This window comes from Macaca nemestrina, chromosome 4, assembly GCF_043159975.1.
Source record: "Macaca nemestrina isolate mMacNem1 chromosome 4, mMacNem.hap1, whole genome shotgun sequence".
Lineage (NCBI taxonomy): Eukaryota > Metazoa > Chordata > Mammalia > Primates > Cercopithecidae > Macaca > Macaca nemestrina.
This window is the reverse complement of record NC_092128.1, coordinates 165,150,390-165,167,012: the sequence shown is the minus strand read 5'-3', so window position 1 is coordinate 165,167,012 and position 16,623 is coordinate 165,150,390. Positions and strand designations below refer to the sequence as shown.

Genomic DNA, 16,623 nt, shown 5'->3' with positions numbered 1-16,623 from the left:
CTTAGACTATGATGTTACTGCAAATAGAGACAATGTTTTTTTATTTTTTAATTTTTTAATTTTGCTTTAAGTTCTGGAATACATGTGCAGAATGTGCAGGTTACATGTGCCACGGTGGTTTGCGGCACCCATCAACCTGTCATCTAGGTTTTAAGCTCCGTATGCATGAGGTATTTGTCCTAATGCTCTCCCTCCCCTTCCTCCCCAACCCCCACCTCCCAACAGGCCAGGGTGTGTGTTGTGTTGTTCTCCTCCCTGTGTCCACGTGTTCTCATTGTTCAACTCCCACTTATGAGTGAGAACATGCGGTGTTTTTCTTTTCTTTTCTTTTTTTTTTTTTTTTTTAAGGCAGAGTCTCGATCTCTCACTCAGGCTGGAGTGCAGTGGTATGAGCTCCGCTCACTGCAACCTCCGCCTCCCGGATTCAAGTGATTCTCCTGCCTCAGCCTTTTGAGTAGCTGGAATTACAGGCACGTGCCACCACGCCCCGTTAATTTTTGTATTTTTAGTAGAGACGGGTTTTCACCATGTTGGTGAGGCTGCTCTGGTACTCTTGACCTCGTGATCAGCCCACCTCGGCCTCCCAAAGTGCTAGGATTACAGAAGTGAGCCCCTGCATCCGGCCTGATTTCATATATAGAGAGAGAGAGAGAGGGAGAGAGAGAGAGAGAGGGAGGGAGGGAGAGAGAGAGAGAAACTTTTCAGGTATGTGTTATTGAAACCTTTTTTCTGTTGTTTGTCTTCTATTTTTTAGCAATGTTCTTAAGTTTTTTACTTTTGTGAAGTACAAATTATTGATTTTCTTTTCTGTTTTGTGGATTTTGTGTCCTATATTTTAAAAAGTTGCCAAACTGAAGTTGAAAAATATTTTCTCCCATGTTTTCATCCAGATGTTTTATAGTTTTCCTTGTGTGTATAGCTGTATCTATAATACATTTCAGTTAATATTTTAATCAATTGTAAGGTATATGTTGAGATGATTTTTTTAACTTATGGCTATAAGATTATTTTATAACTTTTTTTAGTAAATCTATTCTTTTTTATGGAATTGTCTTGATCTTTGCTATCAATTCGTTAATTATGAGTATGTTACTTTCTGGTATATGTTACATTTCTGTTACCCATATGTCTATGCTTTAGCCATCATTACACAATCTTAATAATTACTTAATAAGTACAAAAAATCATATGGACTTTGTAATTTCTTTAAATCAAAATTATTTGGCAATCCTACTTTTTTCTACTTATATTTTTTAAAGAGTCTTGGTTTTAACAAAGACTATCGAGATATTTTATTGCCTTGCCTTTTGTGATTTTTTAAATTTTTGCAATGATATACACATTTTTTAAAAACCAGATTGATGAGTTCTGACACATGTTGGTAGTAAACATATACATTGCAACAAGAAGGCAAGCATTTGTCTGCTTTCTGTCATTATAAATTAGATTGTATTTTCTAGAATTTTATATAATGAAATTGTACTGGATGTACTTTCCTTACAGTTTTTTAAATAAAAACCAGCATAATTGTTTTGAGATTTGTCTTCATTGTTTTTATTATTAGTCCATTCTGTTTCTTTGCTGAGTAGCATTACATTGCATTGGTAAAAAAAAAAAAAAAAAAAAAAAAAAAATTAGAATGCTTCCAGGTTTTAGATTTTACATATAACACAGCAATGAACCAAAGCTTTGAATGAACATATGTATTTCTTTTTCTTGTGTAAATACATAGGAATGTAATGGCCAGGTGATTTAGTAAGTGGATGCTTAAATTTTTATGTAACTGTAAAATTGCTATCCAAAGCGTCTATGCAATCATACACAAAACGTATGTATGTTATAATGGTTCCATGTCCTCACTGGCAGTTAGTTAAGAGCATCATTTTACACTTTTACCATTCTATGGGTTGTGTAATGATGATATATTGTTATTTTTTTTAATATCTTAAAGGGCAATTCTATTGAATTAGACTTTGAGTTTTCTTTTTAATTCCAAAAATTGGAGATTTTTACATGATTACTTGACCTCTATGTATTTCATATGATAAAGTTTCCATTCAATTGCTGGCTAGGGTTTATATTTAGATTTCCTTGATTTTCATGAGGTTTTATGACTTCTTATTGAGGTGCAAAAATTTTAAAATATGTTCTAGATACAGGTCTCATATAATATATATATTTTGCAGATGCTTTCTCCAATTCTGTAAGAATTCTGTTCTCAATTAAGATACTTTTTTTTAAAATGTAGGAAATACGTAACTTCACTTCATTTAAACAAAAATGGGGAGGACTGCTTACTACAGGATATGAAATATTCTGGAAGAAGAAATATGAACAAGGTCAGCTTGGGCCACATAGTGAGACCCTGTCTCTACAAAATAAATAAATAAATAAATAAATAAATAAGAAGTTTTAAAATAGCCCGCTATGTGGGTGTGTGCCTGTATAATTCCAGATAATCCAGAGGCTGACATGATGGATTACACATCCATGTCACCACATCTGGCTATTTTCTGACCATGCAATACTCATGGTGTATTAGTAGGCTAGAATATAAGTACACAAAATATATTTTATTGTAACATCAAAAAGCATAAGTTTCAATTCCAAACCATCACTCTCCAGTCCAAAGTTCTACAGATCTCCCGGGCAGGGGCAAAATGCTGCCAGTCTCTTTTCTAAAGAATAACAAGAGTGATCTTTCCTCTAGTTCCCAAGAAGTTTCTCATGTCCATCTGAGACCACCTTAGCCTGAACTTTCTTGTCAATATCACTATTAGCATTTTGGTCAAAACCATTCAATAAGTCTCTAGGAAGTTCCAAACTTTCCCACATTTTTCTGTATTCTTCTGAGACCCCCAAACTGTTCCAACCTCTGTCTGTTACCTAGTTCCAAAGTTGCTTCCATGTTTTTGGGTATCCTTATAGCAGTACCCCACTCTACTGCTACCAATATTTGTATTAGTCAGGGTTCTCTAGAGGGACAGGATTAATTGGATAGATTTATATATGAAAGGGAGTTTATTAAGGAGTGTTGACTCCGTCCCACCATAGGCCATCTGCAAGCTGAGGAGCGAAGAAGCCAGTCTGAGTCTCCAAACCTCAAAAGTAGGGATGTTAACAGAGCAGCCTTCAGTCTGTGGCTGAAGGCCTGAGAACCCACTGGTGTAAGTCCAAGGATTCCAAAGGTGAAGAAATTGGAGTCCAATGTTTGAGAGCAGCAAGCGTCCAGCATGGGAGAAAGATGAAGGCCAGAATACTCAGCCAGTCTAGTTTTTCCATGTTCCTCTGTCTGCTTTTATCCTAGCCTTGCTGACAGCTGACTAGATGGTGCCCAGCTAGATTGAGGTTGGGTCTGCCTCTGCCAGTCCACTGACTCAAATGTTAATCTCCTTTGGCAACATTATCACAGACACACTAGGAATAATATTTTGCATCCTTCAATCCAATCAAGTTGACAATATTAACCATCACCTAGGGTAATCTAAGTTGTCAATATATGAGGCTAAAACATATATTTTTTTAAAACTTATATAATGGAGCTAGAGAATATTGTAGAATATTATAGAGAATGTTGTAGAGATGGTTAATTATGCTATCTGGTGATATTAGTATAATTGTGTTGACGTATTAATTGCATTTCTGGTATTTATTCTAATGGAGAATGCTTCACAGAAAATGACATTCTGAATGTGCAATGCATTTGGTCAAACAATAAAGGTGACAATAAAATATTTTGTTCTGATTTTTAAAAGGGCATGATATTTTTAAAGAATTGAAGATAAAATTTTTGGATAAATATTTTCCCAAAACCCCGGGTAAATGATACTGCACGTATATAGTTACAAGTATCCTAAATCGTATCAGCAGGTTTCTTTTGAAACTATTCCCTGTCAAAGATGAGTATTTTTCTAAACAATAATAATAATACAGTTTAACTTAACATACAATTTTTATGTCAATGTTTTTTTTTAATATATTTACAGAATGTCAAAATAGCTTCAAAAGTAGCTGAAGCTGTCTGAGATTTAATGACCATAATTTCCTGTCTGCACTTTTAACGGTTATACTTTTCGAAACTTTTGAGTATATTCACAGTTGCGTTCTCAGTAAAATTGAATATATTGAGTTGATTGAATGTCCAGAGGAACCAATTAAAGGCGGGATATTAATATTAACAGGAATGTTACATAAATGATAAAAATGACTTATTCCCTATTATTTCACATTGGAGGATAGATTGCTTTCCCTCCAGAGCTAAAAGCTTTATTTATTTTTTTATTTATTGAATTTTCTTTAAAAGTGAGAATAGATTAACTCTACATGTAATCATCGTAGTTGGAAGCAGAAGAAAATGAACCTTCTATAAAGTTATATTTAAGCTATCCATCTTTTAGAATCATGCAGAGAAAGGTTGCCAATGAAAATGCAGTGGAGCTGTACGCTGGAGCCAACATTTACTTCAGAAAGTAACATTTCCTGATTATGCAAGAGCGATTCTGTAGAAGAAATCACATAAAGGGGATTATTCTACCTAATTATGCTGTTTAGATTTTTTATTTGAAATGTGTGATATCTTCGGTTTTTCAGAGAAGAAAACATAGCATGCAATACATAGTATAAATACAAATCTATGTATTTACGTAATTTTAAAAAATATTAAGTTTTTGACACATAAACATTTGTAATTCAAAATAACCATAAAAAAGAAAAAAGTGAGACAAGTAATGCTAGGAAGGTGTGCAACAGACATTTAAATGTTTCTTAAAACTGAACTAAATATTTAATGAATTAATAGGGGGGCTTGCAATTTCCACCTTGTACTCTTGACCTCAATACACTTATGATTTAGTGGAATCAAGAAAATTAATTACTGACTATGGTTTATTTTTAGATTATAAAAGAAAACCGTATTTCCCTAATTTATAGCATTATAAGCCTGAGGTGTCATTGGTCCACTACAAAAATTTAAAATACTAATTCACTAAAATAAGGAAAAACTTAAAGAAACTGAAAAGTCCTTTAAAACAACATTAAAATAATATTAGACTGATATGAAATGAAATAAACTAGGAAAAATTCTGATTATTAGCACTAAAATATAATTAATGTTATAGCTATATTTCATTTATAATTCAATATTCCTTGTAATAATTTCTATTAAAATGATCAAAGGATGGCAAATTATTTTTTTCTTAATTTTTTTTCCTATTAGATGTAAACAACCTTCAGTTATGTTTCATGACTCTACATGACTTACTACTCCATGGGCCAGCTGGATTTCTCTTCCATCAATAACCATCATCTGTGGTTATAATTAGTACAGCTAGAATGGTTCTCAGAAAAATCTAAACACATTGATTTGACTATATCTTCCCAATTTTACAATGATCTATTCTAAAAAATAATAAAATTACACGTGCACACACACACACACACGCGCACACACACACACACACACTTAGAATAATTATTGTTTTCCTCTGTAGAAAGTGGTTTAAACTTCAGGCTGGTCAACATAGCGAAACCCCATCTCCACTAAAAATAGAAAAAATTATCTGGGTGTAGTGGTGTGCACTTGCAATCTTCGCTACTAGGGAGGCTGAGGCAGGAGAATTGGGTGAACCTGGGAGGCGGGGTTGCAGTGGGCAGAGATCGCACCATTGCACTGTAGCCCAGGCAACAGTGTTAAGACTCTGTCGAAAGAAAGAAAGAGAGAAAGAGAGAAAAGGAGGAAGGGAGGAAGGGAGGAAGGGAGGAAGGGAGGGAGGGAGAGAGAGAGAAAGAAAGAAAGAAAGAGAAAGAGAGAAAGAGAAAGGAAGAAAGGAAGAAAGGAAGAAAGAAAGAAAGAAAGAGAGAGAGAAAGAAAGAAAGAAAGAAAGAAAGAAAGAAAGAAAGAAAGAAAGAAAGAAAGAAAGAAAGAAAGAAAGAAAGAAAGAAAGAAAGAGAGAGAGAGAGAGAGGGAGAGAGAAAGGAAGGAAGGAAGGAAGGAAGGAAGGAAGGAAGGAAGGAAGGAAGGAAGGAAGGAAGGAAGGAAGGAAGGAAGGAAGGGAAGGGAGGGAGGGAGGGAGGGAGGGAGGAAGGAAGGGAGAGAAAGAAGGAAAGAAAGAAAGAAAAAAGAAAGTGGTCTAAACTTACTATCTAATAAGATGTTTCTGGGGTTTTAAGTAAACATTTCTTGTTACAAAATCCAGATAATCCTATCAACACGGTGGTGCAGATATCTTTATAAGGTGGTGGCATTATTTGGGGAGGTATAGATGCCCAGAAGAGGAATTACCGAGTCATGCAATAATTCTATTATACTTCATTTAGAAACCTCTATACTATTTTCCATAATAGCTATATCAATCTCCATTTCTCCAACTAATATCTATTGACCGTTTTTTATTTCTTTTTCAGAGAAGTATCTATTCAGATCTTTTAAACCAATTATTATTTTTTTCCAGTTGAGTTTTATGAATTCTTTATACATTTTGAATAGTAACCCATTATCAGAAACATGGTTCACAAATATTTTATCCCAAACCTTAGGCCATTTCATCTTGTTGATTGTTTTCTTTGCTACACCTTGTCTACATGAACAAGGTTGTAGTTCTATTTATTTATTGTTCCTTTTGTGGCCTGAACTTTTGCATGATATTCACAATGTCATCGCCAGGGACAACTCCTGGGAGCTTTTTCTCTATGTCCTCTTTTAAGAACTTTATAGTTTCTCATCTTATATTTAAGTCTTTAACCATTCTGAGCTGATTATTTTGTTTGGTGTAAGGTAAGGTATAAAATTTTAGCCTTTTGCATGTTGAAATCCAGTTTTCTCAGCATTATTTATTAAAGAGGCTATCCTTTCTACTTTTAGCCATCTTGGTGCTCTTGTTGAAAATTAGTTGACCATATATGTTTAGATTTATTTCTGGGCTCTTTACTCTGTTCCACATGTCTATGTGTCTGTTTTATGCCGATAGCATATTATTTTGATGACTATAGATTTGTAATATAATTTTAACTTAGGGGGTGCAATGTCTCTAACTTTGTTTTTATTCTTCAGAATTGTTTTGACACTTTGAGGTATTTTTAGTTGTCATACAAATTTCATGATTTTTTCCCTATTTCTGTGAAGAATACCATTTGGAATTTGATAGGTATTGCATTGAATATGTGTATTTCCTTCAGTAGTGTGAACCCTTTACCCATATTAATGGTTCTAATTCATGAGCATGGACTATCTTTCCATTTATTTGTTCCTTCTTCAATTTATTTCATTTATCTTTTATACTTTGCAGTTGTACAAATTGTTCACCTCAGATTGTTCACTTCTTGGATAAAACTTCTTGTTCCTAGGTATTTTTATGTTACTGTAAATGAAATTATTTTATTCATTCCTTTTATAGTTAGATTGTTATTTGAGTATAAAAATGCTGCTGATTTTTGTATGTTGGTGTTTTCTCTTGCAACTTTACTTCATTTATTAGTTTTAGCAGTGTTTTTAGTAGAATTTAGTAGTTTTAGCAGTATATTTGTAATTTTTTACTTATAGGATTATGTCATCTGCAAATAGCGATAATTTTACTTTAATCCGCAAATAGAGATAATTTTACTTCTTCCTTACTGATGCGATGTCTTTTATTTTTTTCTTACCTGAATGCTCTTGCTCTCACTTCCAGAAGCAGAGTACTTTCAGTACCAGACAGAAGTGGCCAGAGTGGTCATACTTGCTTTGTACCAGTTCACAGTGAAAAAGCGTTCAGTTGTTCTTCATTGATTATGATGTTAGCTACTGATTTTTTATAAATGATCTTTACTATGATGAGAAACTCTTTTATACCTAAGTTTTGAGGGTTTTTATCACAAGAAAACGCTGGAATTTGTTAATTGCTTTTTCCATGTCAATCGAGATGAATTATCTGGCTTTTACTATTGATTTTGTTAATGTGATGTATCACATTGATTGCTTTGCACATGTTAAACCAACTTTGCAGGCTAGGGATAAATCCCACTTGGTTACAATATAATCTTTTTGACATACTCTTTGATTAAATTTTCTAATAATTTATTGGGGTTTTTTCATCAGTGATTATCAGACAAATTGACCTGTAGTTTTCTTTTCTTTTTTTTTTTTTTTCAGTATTGCTATCTGGCTTGAGTATCAAGGTGATGCTGGCCTCATAAAATGTGTTTGAAAGTTTTTCCCATAGATCTATTCTTTGAAGTGTTCACAAAGCATGAGTATCAATTTTTCTTCAAATATTTGATACTTCAGCTGTGAAGGCATCTGGTCTAGGGATTTTCTTTTTTTGGAAGTTTTTAATTACTTCTTCAATTTATTTATTTGCTGTTGGTCTATTGAGGCTTTCTATGTATTCCTGACTCAAATTTGGTAAAATGTATTTTTCTAGAAATTTATCTATTTTCTTTAGATGATACAATATATCAACTTATAATTGTTCATAACAGTTCCCTAAGATTTTTTTTTATTTCTGATGTGTCTCTTGTAATTTCTTCACTTTCATTTTTGGTATTTATTGAAGTCGTTTCTCTCTCTCTCTCTTTTTTTTTTTTTTAGGCCATCTAAGGGCTTGCTAATCTTGTTTATTTTATTAGACTCAGTTATATTGACTCCTTCTATGGTTTTTTGGGTCTCTATTTGACTTATTTACATTTTGATTTTTACTATTTTCTTTTATCTGCAAAATTTGGGATTTGTTTGTTCTTTTCTGTTCCTTAAGTTATAATGTTAGACAATTTAGTTGGGATCTTTCTTCATTTTTAATGTAGGTATTTATTGCTATTAACTTTCTTCTTAAAACTGCTTTTACTGAGTCTCTTAGGTTGTGGTATGTTGTGTCTTCACTATCTTCTGTCTGAAGATATTTTTAGATTTTCTTTTTGATTTATTATTTGACCCATTGATTGTTCAGGAACATATTGTTTAATTTCCACATAATTATGAATGTTTAAGATATCGCCTGTTATTGAGTTCTAGTTTTGTACCATTGTTGTCAGAAAAGATACTATCATATCAATTTTATTAAATTTATTAAGACTTATTTTGTTGCCTAATACGTCATCTATTCTGGAAAATTTTCTATGTGTGCTGGAAAAAATGTGTATTCTGTTACTGTTTAATGAAAAGTTCTCTATTTGTCTCTTTGGTCCATTTGATGAAAGATGAAGTTCAAAGTCCAGTATTTCCTTATTAATTTTCTGTCTGATTGAGCTATCCATTGTTGAAAATGCAGTATTGAAATTCCTACTATTATTTGCTTTGTCTGTTTAGTTGATCCAATATTTGGTGCATATATACACTTACAGTGGTTAGGTCCCTTTGGTGAATTGAAATCTTTATTATTAAATAATAACCTCCTTGTCTCTTGTGACAGTTTTTGACTTGAAATCTATAATAAGTATAGACAACCTTGCTGATGTGATTTGTCTGTGTCATCACCCAAATCTCATCTTGAATTATAACTCCCACAATTCTCATGTGTCATGGAAGGAACCTGGTGGGAGGTGATTGAATTATGGGGGCAGGTCTTTCTGTGCTGTTCTCATGATAGTGAATGAGTCTCACGAGAGCTGATGGTTTTGAAATATGGGAATGTGCCTGTACAAACTCTCTTCTCTTGTCTGCTGCCATGTGAGACGTGCCTTTCTCCTTCCATCATGATTGTGAGACCTCCCTAACCATGTAGAACTTTGAGCCCAATAAACTTCTTTCTTTTGTAAATTGCCCAGTCTCAGTTATGTCTTTATCAGCAGCATGAAAACGGACTAATACACCTGCTCTCTTTTGGTTACCATTTTCATGGAATATGTCCTTTTATCATTATTTTCAGCCCATGTGTGTCCTTAAAGATCAAGTAGGTCTCTTGTAGCCAGCATATAGGAGAATCTTGTTTTTATAATTCAGTAAGCTGCTCTGGCTTTATTTATTTAATTTATTTTTTGAGATGAAGTCTTGCTCTGTCACCCAGGATGGAGTGCAGTGGCACAATCTCATCTCACTGCAACCTCTGCCTCCTGGTTTCAAGTGATTCTCTTGCCTCAGCCTCTTGAGTAGCTGGGACTGCAGGCATGTGCCACCACACCCAGCTGATTTTTATATTCTTAGTAGAAATGGAGTTTCACCAAGTTGGCCAAGTTGGTCCTGAACTTCTGACCTCAAATGATCTGCCTGCCTCAGCCAACCAAAGTGTTTAGATTACAGGCTTCAGCCACCACGCCTGGGTCTCTGGCTTTAGAATAAATAACTTGATAAATTCACATTCAAAGCTATTATTGATAGAAAGGGATTATTACCATCATTTTGATATTTGTTTTCTGGTTGCTTTGTAGCTCCTTTTTTTTTTTCTTCTCTCTTGTCTGTCTTGGTAATTTGGTAAGCTTTGTAGTGGCTGAGCTTTGATTTTTTTTCTTTGATTCTTTTTTATCAGAAGTAGGTTTTTGTTTTATTATTATTATGAGGCTTACCTAAAACATCTTACAGTCATAGTCTACTGTTTTTTGTTGATAGCCACTTAACAGTGCTTTCTACAAAACTCTAGACTTTTGCCCTCCTTTCCCACAATGTATGTTTTTGATGTCACAATTTATAAGTTTTCATATTGTATATTTCTTAACAACTTATTGCAGCTTTAGTTATTTTTGGCAATTTTTATTTTAGCATCATACTAAGATATGTATTATTTACACATCATCATTACAGTGGGGGAGTATTCTGGTTTTGACTATGTATTTACTTCTACAAGTGATGTTTATACTTTCACATATATTCATGATAGTAGTCACTGTTGTTTAGGTTCCACTTAAAGAATTCCTTTAAGAACTTCTTATAAGACAGATCTAGTGGTCTTGACTTTTCTCAGCTTTTTCTAATGGCTGAAAGGTTTTTCTTCCCTTCATTTCTGAAGTTAAAATTTGCTGGGTATGGTATTCTTAACTGACACAATTTTCTTTCAGTACTTTGACTTTATTATCACATTCTATCCTGGCCTGCAAGGTTTCTGCTGAGAAATTCACTGGTATTCTAATAAGGATTCCCTTGTATAATATTTTTGGTAACATCTAATATTAGCATGTTACTTTGTGGCAATTAATGAAACAATATTAATAGGTTATTATTATTAAAGTCTTTATTTTATCCAGATCTCCTTTTGACAAAATGTATTTTTAATATTCCAGGATACTATCTAGAATACTATATTATATTCAGTAGGCATGTCTCCTGAGGTACCTCTGGTCTGTAACAACTTCCCCAGGCTTTCCCTGTTGTTGAGGGTCATAATATTTATGCCTCTTTGATGGATACCAACTGGTTAGATACTTTGTAAAATGTCCTTTAATTGGGCAGTATATCCTTTTATGATTAGACTGGGGTTATGAATTTGGGGAAGAAAGGACACAGAGATAAAGTATAATTCTCATCACATTATATCCAGGGCATATGTTCCAATATGATTTTTTTCCATCACAATTTCATCAGAATAATTTTATTAAACCAATTTTGAAAAAGCATGCCACAAAAGTATCAGAAGATATTTTCATACATACATATGACAAATAAATTCATATCTGGCATATATAAACTATGTCTTTAAAAAAAAGTAAAGAAAATCCTGAAAATACAGCTAAAATAGGCAAATGACTTGAACAATTTCTTCACAAAACAAGATACCCAAATCGCCAAAAAGAAATATAAAAATTGGATCAATGGTGCAAGGGAAATGCAGAGATAATATTTGAATCATGAAAATTTAATTTCAGTAGAGAGATAAAAAACATAGAAAGTATTTTTAAAAGTATATAACAAATAAAGAATTGATTTATTTAAGAGTTTTTTAACTAATACAATTTTCTAAGCCGTAGATTAAACTGTTGGGATACAGAATTGAATAAACTCTTTTCTCAGAAAGCTCAAGTAGAGAAAATCGTTGTTAGAAATTTAGTTTTATTAGTGCTAAAATTGTGATAAATGTATATTCATGGTACCATGCAAATTCAAATAGGGTTCAAGTATTGAGAATAAATGTGTGGTCAAGGTAGCTTCTCAGAGAGGATAGCACCTCCATTACAGTTAATTAACGACTCTATGTTCTCGCTTTTTCAGATTTATCTTTTAAAGGTAGGAAGTCTAATAACTCTCATTATTCACATCGCGTTTTAGAGATCTAAAACCTCCAACGATCTTGGATATCGTGATGATACATATATGTGCCTCTGCCATTGTAGACATGTCCATGCTTAATTCTTTCCTGTCATGATGCTAATTCAAAGGAATATGGAAGAGAAAATTAGAGAAAGAATAAAACTTCAGCTTCTATTGTTCCAGGGATATTCTAAAAAGATGGGATCTAAAAAGAGGTAGCTATGGCTTAATATTCTCAAACATGATTGGATAATTGGTACATTCCTCCATTCTTGGATAGAACATAACATATCTTTATCTTGACTCATTCTTGAAGAAAAGATTAATAAGGAAGTTGTTAACTTACGAGATTTAATTTTCAAGTCAGTATCGAGATGTGAGTATTATTGCCCACTGGAGAATCTCAATATGAATTAATATTGACTTTGATCGTTTGGCTGAGATTGCTTTTCTTAGATTTTTCTGATGTAAAGTGCACCCACTCTTTACTCTTTTATATTGTACTTTTTGGAATGAACTTATTATTTTCATGTCAAAATTGAGAAGTGGAGAGGTTAGTTCAACTTTCTTTTATGGAAGAGTGTCTACATAAATTATTTTGAAATATTTATGAATGATTTGTCTTACCCTATGCTATTCTACTCCTTTGTATTTTATTCTGTTTATATTTCTTCTTAGTTTTCAATTTATCCAGTGGTTTAGTATTCCATAAATGCCAACTAGAATACATTTGTTGATAGTGCCATTCAGATCAATTATATATTTGCTGATACTGTATTTCCTTGCTATCAATTATGAAAGAATATTTAAGACATCAATAATAGAGGATTTTGATTGCTTCTACTTGGGTTCTATCAGTTTTTTTTTCCACATTCATATTTATCTTCTTTGCTAAATGCTTACAAAATTAGGATTATTTTTGACTTGCAGAGTTGACCATTGTTTTATGTATACAATGCCCCTCTTTATCCTTGATAAGTTTTCTTGTTATTAAATTGGCTTTTTCTGTATGGTTTTCTTCTACTAACATCAGCATGGCATATTTTTCTCCAATTCTTTATTTCAAATCTATTACATGCTCTATATTTAAAGTGAATTTCATTCATATAACATAAAGTTAAATCTTGTTCTTTTATTCACTCTGACAATCTCTGTCTTTAAAATGGTACATTTAGAACATTGATATTTAAAGTGATGATTGATACTGTTGGATTAATATACAGTATTCTTTCTATTTGTTAAATTTATAATTTATTATAAATTTCTCTTCTTTTTATGCCTTCTCTATAATTGAGTGTTTTATATTCTCATTTTATTTTTGCATACTAATTAGGCATCTTTCTAAAACATTATAAGTACTTGCCTTATAGTTTACAATTGCGTTGCAATCAGCCTTCAAAAAACACCATATCACATTATGTATCGTGCACATAACTTATCAAACTATATTCTTAATTCCTCCTTCCCATGACTTATAAAATAATTGACATTATTTTCATTTACCTTTATTCTACAATCAACCATTATATTGTTACTGGTATTACTTTAAATGATCCATTATTTTAGATAAATTAAGAATGAGAAAACATATTTTCCTTTATTCCTTCTTTGATGCTCTTCCTTTCATTACGTAGATATGTCTCTAACCTGTAATATTTTTCTCTTGCCAAAAAGAAATATTTTACATATCTTGAGGAGTAAGTGCTACCAATAAATTTTCTCAATATTTTACTTGTCTGAGTATATCTTTATTCTCCTTCACTTTTGAAGGACAATTTCTCTGAATATATAATTCTAGTTGGGGAATTTTTCACAGAATATTCCACTGTAATTCTTTTTCTTGTTTCTATCAAGCTAAAAGAAATGAAAATCTTAGTTACTTCACTCTCACTCACAAACATACACTGGCTTGGTTCAACATTTCTTTTTGCCTTTGATTTCCTACAATTGAAATATGATAGGCCTAGTTTTCAAATTCTTTTGTTTTTTGTTTTAGTTATTATTGTTGTTATTTTGGTGTTTAATTGGCGTGGCATTCTCTGCACTTCAAGAATCTCTGCTTTGTTGTCTGTCATTACTTCTGGAAAGTTTCCAGCCATTATTGCTTCAAATATTTCTTTTTGTCCATTATCCCTTTCATCTATTTCTGGCACCTTAGAAATGCATACTTTTTACATTTTGAAATTACCCTTTAAATCTTAGAAGCTCTATTTTTTCTATTAATATTTTTCTTTACATTCAGTTCTGCAAGTAAATCTCCTCAGGATTTTCCCAAAAAACAGACTAATAAGATTTGGGTATGTTTAGACCATTGATATTTAAAGTGATGATTGATACAGTTGGATTAATATACAGTATTCTTTCTATTTGTTAAATTTATAATTTATTATAAATTTCTCTTCTTTTTATGCCTTCTCTATAATTGACAGATCGACAGATCTACCTACCTACCTACTTACCTACCTACCTCTCTATCTATTCTGAGAGATATTTGAGATTTATTTTAAATAATTGACTGATGCTATTGTGAGGAATGGAATGTCTGTTATCTACATGGCAGGCAGCAGGCAGGACATTTAGACAGGAGTTGATATTGTAGTTTTGAGTGCCAAATTAATAAGGCAGATAACAGGCAAGAAATTCAGGCAGGATTTCCATGGTACAGTCTTGAGGACAGATTTTTTTCCGCTCCCAGGAAGTCAGTTTTTGCTCATAAGGCCTTCAACTGAGGAGATAAGCCCTGTCTCTCTCAGCAATATCAAGAATAATCTCCTAAATAAAAAAGTCAACTAACTGTAGATGTTAATCATGTCTACAATATACCTTCAAAGCCGTATCTACATTAATGTTTGATCAAACAACTAGGTGCTGTAGCCTAGTTAAAGTAGTTGATAGATAAAATGTTTTTGATTTCTAGCATTTTCTTAAAGTATTTCTTAGACTCTCTATCTCTTCTTGCATTATCAACCTGTTTTCATGTTCTCTTCTTTTAATAATAAAGTAAGTAATATATCAATCATAATTACGTTAAATTTTCTACCTGATAAAGCAAATATTTGTTTTATATCTGAGTCTTGTTTTGATGATTGACTTCTTCAGACTATTTTGTTTTATTTTGCCTTTTGGTGTGTTTTCTATTTTGTTGTTATTGTTGTTGCTGTTGAAATCCAGAATTCACTAATTGCATAATAAGAAGTGAATAAATAGCTGTCCAGTTAAAGTTTTGCATTAATATGATTAAAATTTGACCTTTGTTAGTACTTGCACTAGCTATAGGTGCCAATGGCTTCAAATTTCCCCATTGTCCTTGTTCTTGCCTTTACTCTTCACTTCCAGCTTCACTTAGTAGATCTCCTTAGAGAAAGTTTTTGTCTGAAGTAATTTGCCATATGTACTATTATATTGTAACCCTGTTGATACGTTGGTAAAGTGTGAGAGAAATTTTTCAACTCAATCTCTTTTTTTGGGCCTGTGTCCCTGGCTTGCGACATTCACCAGTGTTTCTTCTAGTATAACTTTTTGTTTTCCTTTTCTTTAGGCAAACAGCAAAACCCGAAGGAACTGGAATAAAATGAAAATGTCTCATTTCTGGGAAAAGGCTCTAGTAAAGTCCAGCCTCTGGCAGATGGAATTTGCCATGGAGAAGGTGCTAGACAACACTCAAAAGTATTACTCTTCCCTGCTTCATGCCAGAGCTGCAGAGGAATTTTTGCTCGGGAAGGGGAACATCACACACTGGGGCCTATCATGGGGAGGGGGAGGGGGGAGGGGGGAGGGATTGCACTGGGAGTTATACCTGATGTAAATGACGAGTTGATGGGTGCTGACGAGTTGATGGGTGCAGCACAGCAACATGGCACAAGTATACATATGTAACAAACCTGCACGTTATGCACATGTACCCTAGAACTTAAAGTATAATAATAATAATAAATAAATTAAAAAAAAAATCTTCACGAGGAAAACTTGATGAGACCTCTGGAGTCAAAATTCCACAAAACTGTTGGGGTTGTCTAAAAATACAACCCTCAGGACAATATTAATCTTAATCAATTGTCCTCTCAGCTTCCAATAACCCATAAAAATTCCCGTTTAACTGTTCCTACCTGTTAACGGCTCATGACTTCTTTTCTTGGAAAGAATTTTGGGCTGTGATTCTCTGGATTTACCTATTTTCTGCAGTTTGGAGTGGTTGTTTGCCCTGTGACCTCTATTCCCTGAAGGGTCCAAGTGAAAACATTAATTTTCATTTGTTCTGCTTTTATTTGTTGTAAGGACTTTCTTACAACCCTGGAAAATTGTGATTTCCATGCTATTTACATGCTGGAACTAAAACCTGAAGTTCATTGCTTACGGTTATAAGCCAACCTAAGCTCCACTAATACTATTAAATATCTTTTCAACTTTCTTCTTAATAAACAAATTTATGTATTACTTTGAACGATTATATAAGTGAGTTACTGACAGCTTTTATGATT

The 16,623-nt window shown here is 32.8% G+C and overlaps 1 long non-coding RNA gene across 1 annotated transcript in view; it reads left to right on the top strand.

Annotated features, from left to right (window-relative positions):
* Positions 1–15,871, top strand: part of LOC139362594 (uncharacterized) — a 114,847-nt gene extending 98,976 nt beyond the window's left edge. Inside the window, exon 3 of the long non-coding RNA XR_011621750.1 lies at positions 15,684–15,871. This is a non-coding gene — a long non-coding RNA (uncharacterized lncRNA). The remainder of the gene's footprint in view (positions 1–15,683) is intronic.
* The last annotated feature ends 752 nt before the right edge of the window (positions 15,872–16,623 follow it).